Below are 9,628 nucleotides of genomic sequence, written 5' to 3' on the forward strand. Positions count from 1 at the left end.
CTTCCGTTGTACATGTCCCAAATTAACACAGAGCTGTATGTTAAGAGGGTGGACTATGACGTCCACACATACAGGTAACGTTTCTCCGTGACTTCTGTAAATCGCTTGAAGTAAATGCCGAGTTGATTGCTTCGAAAGAGCATGCCAGAGTTTCGTCTCCACCCCTGCCCTGTCCGAGCTGGTTGTGCGTCTCCAGTCAGCTGTGCGCCCGCACCGCAGTCCACACTAGTACCACTAGCGGCAGACGTACGAGGCTGTCCCGTCGAGGAACGCTGCGCTTCTCATCGAAGCTTTAGCCGGCGCCTCTTCCACTGGTGCTGAAGGGCACCCTTCTACAAACGCTCCGTTAAAGAGATATCGAGATATTTTCACTGTCAATCTTTCGACTGGTTTGTTCCTGTTCGTATCCTATGCCAATCTCTGCACTCTTCTGGTCCGCCCATGTGACCATCCCACACCACTGTTGCTTCCAGCACCTCGTATGTCGCAATAGGCGTCCCACTAATCTTTGTGCTCCCTAGGTGAGGTTCTCTATACACTTAAACTACTCCCTGTTACACTTCATTTAGCACTTCGTCTGACAATTTAATTTTCCCATTCTTCGATAGCACCAAATTTGAAATGAAATGTTACTTCTCTGTATTTCAGGTGATACATGTTGCCAAATGAATTCAGATCATATCTGCTGTCAACCAGAAAATTTTCAACTTTTTGCTTCGATTTAAATCTTCGACTTCCTTGGAGATGCAGCAAATTGCAAACAAAAGCATTCCTGATGTTCGCACTGACAGTAAAACGTGTAAACTGCCAATTTAAATTAGAAATATTCGTGTTATAAGCTTATCTGAATTTTCCTTCTGACAACACTGCTTAACAGACTCAGTCCCTGACTCCTTAGTCGGCTCTGTTGGTATTAGAAGAGGGGGAAGCCGAAGACAGGTTGCCCAGCACGTCGCTGCCATCTGTGGGGACAGCACACTCGTTGAGCGAGACGCAGCCCGGCCTCACGCTGGCTGTGAAGCCACACCGGCACGTGTACTAGGTGCTGAGTGCTTTATCACGGCGACACCGGTCCGGGATTGAAGATCGTTCCCATTCCCCCTCTTGAGACCAAGGTTGGAAGGTCTCCCTTGCTTGTGAGGCAGATGCCACTCCGAAACATTCCCAACCAGGTGACCCTATGCCCCATTGACCAGCGCGTTTGGTATTATCCTGAAAAAGCTGAGTTTACAGTGGGCCAACGGTTGAACGTTTGGAAGCTTGTCCTAGCTTGTAAGTCTTCTGATTCGTTCGATGCTGCCGATAAAACAACAAGAAAGATCGACCTAAATTTAAATAGTGTTTTATGATAAAGACAAAACATGTAGATACAACTTTTGAAATTGAGAGCTTGATCTTTAAAAAAATCGTGTTTCGTTGACGTACTGCTAGGGCGCTTGAGCTGGCCGCCTGCACTTTCAGAAAGTATTCCCTGCAATTAACTGAGACACAGCTGTCGGCACTCACTGCCCTACTGACCTCCTGCTATCGACTACAGGCAGCACGCATGGCACTGGACGCGCATCCTTCATGTTATGGAAGTGTTGTCACTACTTTTGTCCAGCCCTAGTATTTTTCCAGATGAGTAATGTATGTCTCGAGTCTGAGACAGTACAAACAAAGCAGGAGAAGATTTAACATAGAAAAGCAACGCACTGCTAATCACATTTTATCGCTTTTAATCTGCTGCATCCGCAGATAATCAAACCCAAGGTAAGACGCCAGCTTTCGTTCGTAACCAATTGTAACAGAATTAATTTAAAAATAGCTGCAACTCATTCGTTGCAGGCCCATGTTTCCGGAAGCTTCCTTTAGTTCTATCAGATGGTGGAACTAGAAATCCCCTCTCTAATATACCCAACTGGGTTGCTGTCTGCTCCGTTACAAGCTTTTTATTTGGCTGAAAAGTACTGGGCTCTGAAATTGGTTAGATCTCGATCAGCGAGCTCTAACTTCAGTGGAAGACCATGAAACGCAAAATAAGAAACCAGTTTTAATTCTACTTGACTCTTCGCAAACGGCCACTCAATCTATAGTGTAATAATAGGTTGTGAATTACGTCATAGGTTCAGAAAAAGGGGTAATTACGTTGATGACTGTCAGTGACGGAATTTTATTAGCATGTGACACTCAATTTCAATCGTTTAAGTAGACTATGCGCAGCAAAATTATTCAGAATATTTCTCAGAGTAACAGGACCTTATTTCACGTGTTTAATAACCACGAGTCTCTTCCGGTACTGGTGGAAAGATACTGGGAATAAATAGTGTACACCTCCGAAAGTGTTCAGCGGCAGTAGCTATTGACTGGCCTCGCTCGCAGCGCTACAGTGGCAGCACTTCCTTGGGAATTAGAAACAGCAGCGATAAATCGATGTCGTGTGGAGGTCTTTCCCAGTAGCACCAGCCGGTCGCCAGCCGGATTCCTCGAAGGGAAGACACGGCCGAAGGTTGATGCGGGCGAGCGCGGCCTCAGGCAGCACAGAGCACGGTTCTCCGAAGCTGAAGCAGCGGCGCGAGTCATGGGCGGCGCTCAGAAGATGTGGGGGGAGGGGGGGGGGGGGCGGACGCGACACGGGGGCTTCCGTAACCCAGGCAGCCGAAGTGTTTGGTGCTACGAGGAGTATAGTATCGAAGATTTGTATAGGAAAAGTAGAAAAAATAAATCCGCCAGTACGCAACACGAAGGAAAGTTTTTTTTTTTCACAGATCGTGACAGATGGTCACTCAAGAGTACGTTCACGAAAAATAATAAGACGACTCCTGCAGAAGACACCGCGGAAACCAGTCGCACTCGCGAACCCCGTCAGCACCAAAAAAACACGAACGGAGCTCCAAAAGCAGGGAAGTACAGGGCGACCTGGAATGCAAATGCTCGTGACAGGAAACCGTGGAGCCGAAGCCATAAAACCTGGACTACAGAGCAACGGAAGAAAGTCTTTCGGTCGGACGTGTCTCGTTTCACTCCCTTTCCAACTTCTGGCCTAATTTACGTCCCAAGAATGAAACATGGCGGGGGTTCGGTGATTATTTGGGCATCGAAGTCACGGATTTTCTTTTGCTCCACGGTTACTCTGAAAACTCGTATTGCTACCAAGGATTGCGTTGACAATTTTGGCTGATCAGATCCATCCCGAGGTGCAGGGTTTGTTCCCCGACGGCGACGTCCTATCCCGAAATGACGGAGTCCCTGTTCACGCAGCTCTCATCGTCCACGACTGATTTGTGAGCAGGATGATGACTGTCGAATCACCTTGTGGTCTAATTTGGAGAAATGTGTGCTTGATAGTTATACACCTCTGTCATCGTTACGTGCACTTGGCTTTATTTTGAAGGAAGAATGGTATAAGATTGCCTCGAAAGCCATATTTATCCATCCCGAGACGACTGTAGGTTGTTCTGAATGCCAACGGGTTTCCTTCACCGTATTATGCGTGGTAACGTGTAGTTCTTGGACTTAACACATTTTTGTACACCCCTGTACTTCATGGCTCCATCTAGTGTCTGCTCTTAAGAGAATCGTGTGAAAACCACATAGATGCTTTGACAGATCTTATTGCAAACAGATCTCTATGCTGTAAACTGTATGCTCTGAAAGATATCCAACAAACTTTTGCAGTTGTGTACTTCATCAAAATATCAGCTTTTTTATCCTTCAACTCCGTTTCCCTCATGGGTGCAGTTGCTCTCTCCCTTCCAAACCACAAAATAACCCTCTAAAACAGAGTTGACGAAACTGCGCGGTAGCCAGCTAGTGTGACAAAGCGATAGTACTTTAAGTTCAGTGCTGTTACTAATGTTTTAAAGTCAGTTAATTAATTTTCACGATTGCTTTTCTGACAGCTGTTGCCGGTACTACTTCTTCCCTGCATGAAGAACAAAGATCATTGATTGAACGGTTTGAATTACACGTGCTATTTTTCTAGTCGCATTCGAGAGTAGATGGAAAAGTTCTTTAGGACATCCTTGTTCAATCTTCTAAAAACATTATATACCTGCTTCATCTCGCTTGCAAAACAGCTACCCTCATTTAGGAGTGGGTAAATGAAAGTCGTATATCCTTTTCAAAGGAATCTTATTCCATCATTCCTGCAAAATAGTGGCAAGTTAATGTAAAGATCAGGGGGACAGCCAACAGATAGCCGTATCTCCAAAGCAAACACTAAAAGCTCAGTAGAATTGAGACATGGTGTCTGGTGGACAGGAAAGATGTGTCAAGCCATCCTCGTTATCACAGAACCATTCGCGAGCGATGTGACCTGTGTGAACAGGTTTCCTGTCTGGAAACATGGGTTCGCTATCGGAGAACAAATATTGTACAATGGAATTGACCTGATCAGCTAAAATGGTCACATAATGATTGGCAGTAATGAGACCTTGCAGAGTCACCACGGGGCCCATGGGATACCACGATATGACGATCCAAATCACCAAAAAACCGGCCATGTTTCATTCTCGGCACGTAAAATCAGCAAGAGGTTCGAAACAGTGTGCAACAAACCTGACCCAACCAAATGACTTTCTTCCATTCCTCCATTGCTTAGGTTTTGTGGCTTCGGCACCACCTTTTCCAGTTACAGACACTTGCATTACTGAGTAGTGGTTCCGGAATTCCATGCTCGTGTGGTTCCCTCGGTGGTTTGGGGCTGACAGGGTTCACAACCGTGGCATTCAGTCCTACAGTGACTTCCGCAGCCGCCGTCTCGTTATTTGTCGTCAGATCGTCTCTAATGACCGTTTGTAACGATCACTGAAAGTAAACACAGATTTTCGTTCGCGTAGTGAGTTACTGGATGATGTTTCTTCGCTTTCCCAATACGCGGTGTAAATTAACTTACCTTCAACATAATGCACTCTCAAGTACACAGAACACACTGATGACTACGGCACATTGCATTGATACGGTTCGTGGCCAAATACAACAGCGCAACCTGCAGAATCGGGGAGCATCTGCATTTATGTGGAAGCACACATTTCTCCCCGTATTTCCGTATTCTTGTCCAGCTTGTGTATGTCTGTCAGCCGAATATTGCAATTCATCTACTGATGTCCAAACCATGATAATAAAGGATCTGTAATCTTACTCGAGCAGAAGTGCTTAAAAAAGGAATAGCAGAGTAAGTACAGGATGAACGAGGAACAGCCGAGCGGAATGGCCCCGAGGTTCGAGGCGCCATGTAACGGATTGCGGTGCACCTCCCGCCGGAAGTTAGTCCCCTTCGGGCATGGATGTGTGTGTGTGTGTGTGTGTGTGTGTGTGTGTGTGTGTGTGTGTGTGTGTGTGTGTGTGTGTGAGCACTCGCGCTCCCACCCACCCAGGCACATCTCGATTCCACCACCGTTCTCAGGTCTTCACTCACTTGCCGCAACAAATTTACTGTAGATGTCTTTGTGGCACTAAATTGTGAAAGAAACTAAGTAATACCATTGGAAAAAATGATTTCTTACGTGAATACTACCCCCTGCGTCATACGCGCTACAGGGATACAGCTTTCCTTAATGTGGGCGTTACGTGTGTAGATAAACAATACACCACTCGCTGTTAGAACGCTATCGCTGCGCGCTGTTTTAGTTTGGAGATGAATTTGTCTGACAAACAGGGTTGTTTTCTATGGACGAAAACGTGCAGGCCAGGTGAAATAAATGCGTGAATAAGTACTCCGTTGTACAGTTACTTGTAACAACGGACGATGGACACCACGTCTAAGGAATCGCTCGTCTTTCGGAAGTGACGTGTCGTAAAAGCCAACTCTAGAACGCATTGTTCACTGCGTCCCGTTGATAGAAAATGTTCATTTCAGCTCGATGAATTTCATATATTCAGAATGAGTGTTTCTAATTTCAACCAGGCAATAAAAACTAAATTAAACCAATGAGACGTCCCATTTTCTAATTATTGATCTTACTTATCAACGAATTACGGTTTTATGCTTATTGTCTTGAATAATGGTAACCTTGAAAGGGTACAGTACCGCCCGACATTGAAAACAGGTACTACATTCTTCGTTATTCTTGTCAGAACAACATTATTTTTTTTTGTAATAATAACTCAGTTTCACTTAATACACCGAAGCCGGATACCAGTGTAGGAAAGAAGGACAATTTATTTATTTAATTGGTCACATGTGCACCCCCCCCCCCCCCCCTATGAACCATGGACCTTGCCGTTGGTGGGGAGGCTTGCGTGCCTCAGCGATACAGATAGCCGTACCGTAGGTGCAACCACAACGGAGGGGTATCTGTTGAGAGGCCAGACAAACATGTGGTTCCTGAAGAGGATCAGCAGCCTTTTCAGTAGTTGGAGGGGCAACAGTCTGGATGATTGACTGACCTGGCCTTGTAACAATAACCGATACGGCCTTGCTGTGCTGGTACTGCGAACGGTTGAAAGCAAGGGGAAACTACAGCCGTAATTTTTCCCGAGGGCATGCAGCTTTACTGTATGGTTAATGAAGATGGCGTCTTCTTGGGTAAAATATTCCAGAGATAAAATAATCCCCCATTCGGATCTCCGGGCGGAGACTACTCAAGAGGACGTCGTTATCAGGAGAAAGAAAACAGGCGTTCTACGGATCGGAGCGTGGAATGTCAGATCCCTTAATCGGGCAGGTAGGTTAGAAAATTTAAAAAGGGAAATGGATAGGTTAAAGTTAGATATAGTGGGAATTAGTGAAGTTCGGTGGCAGGAGGAACCTGACTTTTGGTCAGGTGAATACAGGGTTATAAATACAAAGTCAAATAGGGGTAATGCAGGAGTAGGTTTTTGCGGGTAAGCTACTACAAACAGCATATTGAACGCATTATTGTGGCCAAGATAGACACGAAGCCCACGCCTACAACAGTAGTACAAGTTTATATGCCAACTAGCTCTGCAGATGACGAAGAATTGGGGTAAGAAATGAAAGAGGAAGCCGCCTGGTAGAATTTTGTGCAGAGCATAACTTAATCATAGCTAACACTTGGTTCAGGAATCATAAAAGAAGGTTGTATGCATGGAAGAACCCTGGAGATACTAAAAGTTATCAGATATATTATATAATGGTAAGACAGAGATTTAGGAACCAGGTTTTAAATTGTAAGACATTTCCAGGGGCAGATGTGGACTCTGACCACAATCTATTGGTTATGAACTGTAGATTAAAACTGAAGAAACTACAAAACGGTGGGAATTTAAGGAAAAGGGGCCTGGATAAACTGACTAAACCAGAGGTTGTACAGAGTTTCAGGGAGAGCGTAAGGGAACAAATGGCAGAAATGGGGGAAAGAAATACAGTAGAAGAAGAATGGGTAGATTTGAGGGATGAAGTAGTGAAGGCAGCAGAGGATCAAGAAGGTAAAAAGACGAGGGCTAGTAGAAATCCTTGGGTAACAGAAGATATATTGAATTTAATTGACGAAAGGAGAAAATTTTGGAAATGCAGTAAATGAAGTAGGCAAAAAGAATACAAACGTCTCAAAAATGAGATAGAAAGGAAGTGCAAAATGGCTAAGCAGGGATGGTTACAGGATAAATGTAAGGATGTAGAGGCTTATCTCACTAGGGGTAAGATAGATACTGCCTACAGGAAAATTAAGGAGACCTTTGGAGAAAAGAGAACCACTTGTATGAATATCAAGAGCTCAGATGGAAACCCAGTTCTAAGCAAAGAAGGGAAAGCAGAAAGGTGGAAGGAGTATATACAGGGTCTATACATGGGCGATGTACTTGAGGACAATATTATGGAAATGGAAGAGGATGTAGATGAAGATGAAATGGGAGATATGATACTGCGTGAAGAGTTTGACAGAGCACTGAAAGACCTGAGTCGAAACAAGGCCCCGGGAGTAGACAACATTCCATTAGAACTGCTGACGGCCTTGGGAGAGCCAGTCCTGACAAAACTCTACCATCTGGTGAGCAAGATGTATGACACAGGCGAAATACCCTCAGACTTCAAGATGAATATAATAATCAGAATCACAAAGAAAGCAGGTGTTGACAGATGTGAAAATTACCGAACTATCAGTTTAATAAGTCGCAGCTGCAAAATACTAACGCGAATTCTTTACAGACGAATGGAAAAACTGGTAGAAGCCGACCTCGGGGAAGATCAGTTTGGATTCCGTAGAAATACTGGAACACGTGAGGCAATACTGACCTTACGACTTATCTTAGAAGAAAGATTAAGGAAAGGCAAACCTACGTTTCTAGCATTTGTAGACTTAGAGAAAGCTTTTGACAATGATGTCTGGAATACTCTCTTTCAAATTGTGAAGGAGGCAGGGGTAAAATATAGGGAGCGAAAGGCTATTTACAATTTGTATAGAAAGCAGATGGCAGTAACAAGAGTCGAGGGGCATGAAAGGGAAGCAGTGGTTGGGAAGGGAGTGAGACAGGATTGTAGCCTCTCCCCGATGTTATTCAATCTGTATATTGAGCAAGCAGTGAAGGAAACAAAAGAAAAATTCGGAGTAGGTATTAAAATCCATGGAGAAGAAATAAAAACTTTGAGGTTCGCCGATGACATTGTAATTCTGTCGGAGACAGCAAAGGACTTGGAAGAGCAATTGAACGGAATGGATGGTGTCTTGAAGGGAGGATATAAGATGAACATCAACAAAAGCAAAACGAGGGTAATGGTATGTAGTCGAATTAAGTCGGGTGCTGTTGAGGGTATTAGATTAGGAAATGAGACACTTAAAGTAGCAAAGGAGTTTTGCTATTTGGGAAGCAAAATAACTGATGATGGTCGACGTAGAGAGGATATAAAATGTAGACTGGCAAGGCAAGGAAAGCGTTTCTGAAGAAGAGGAATTTGTTAACATCGAGTATAGATTTAAGTGTCAGGAAGTCGTTTCTGAAAGTATTTGTATGGAGTGTAGCCATGTATGGAAGTGAAACGTGGACGATAAATACGAGTAGTTTAGACAAGAAGAGAATAGAAGCTTTCGAAATGTGGTGCTACAGAAGAATGACACTACCTGGCAGATTAAAACTGTGTGCCCGACCGAGACTTGAACTCGGGACCTCTGCCTTTCTCGGGCAAGTGCTCTACCAACTTTTTTTTTTTTTTTTTTTTTTTTTTTGTAATCTCATTTTGTTCGTTTTAGTTCGCTGTACCTGCTCGAGGCGGACGCCGGAAGACACCCGATTCAGTTCGTGGTTGATCCGTTAACGCAGTTTTTTTATTACAGAGGACAGCTAACCCTCTGACCGAATACGCTGAGTTACCGTGCCGGCATATTGAGACAAATGTCACTAGGTTCAAATGGTTCTGAGCACTATGCGACTTAACTGCTGAGGTCATCAGTCGCCTAGAACTTAGAACTAATTAAACCTAAATAACCTAAGGACATCACACACATCCATGCCCGAGGCAGGATTCGAACCTGCGACCGTACCGGTCACGCGGTTCCAGACTGAAGCGTCTAAACCGCACGGCCACACCGGCCGGCATCAACTGAGCTACCGAAGCACGACTCACGCCCGGTACTCACAGCCAGTAGCTACTGGCAGAAGTAAAGCTATGAGTACTGAGCGTGAGTCGTGCTTCGGTAGCTCAGTTGGTAGAGCACTTGCCCGCGAAAGGCAGAGGTCCCGAGTTCAAGTC

Source organism: Schistocerca cancellata, chromosome 5 (genome assembly GCF_023864275.1).
Source record: "Schistocerca cancellata isolate TAMUIC-IGC-003103 chromosome 5, iqSchCanc2.1, whole genome shotgun sequence".
Taxonomy (NCBI): Eukaryota; Metazoa; Arthropoda; class Insecta; order Orthoptera; family Acrididae; genus Schistocerca; species Schistocerca cancellata.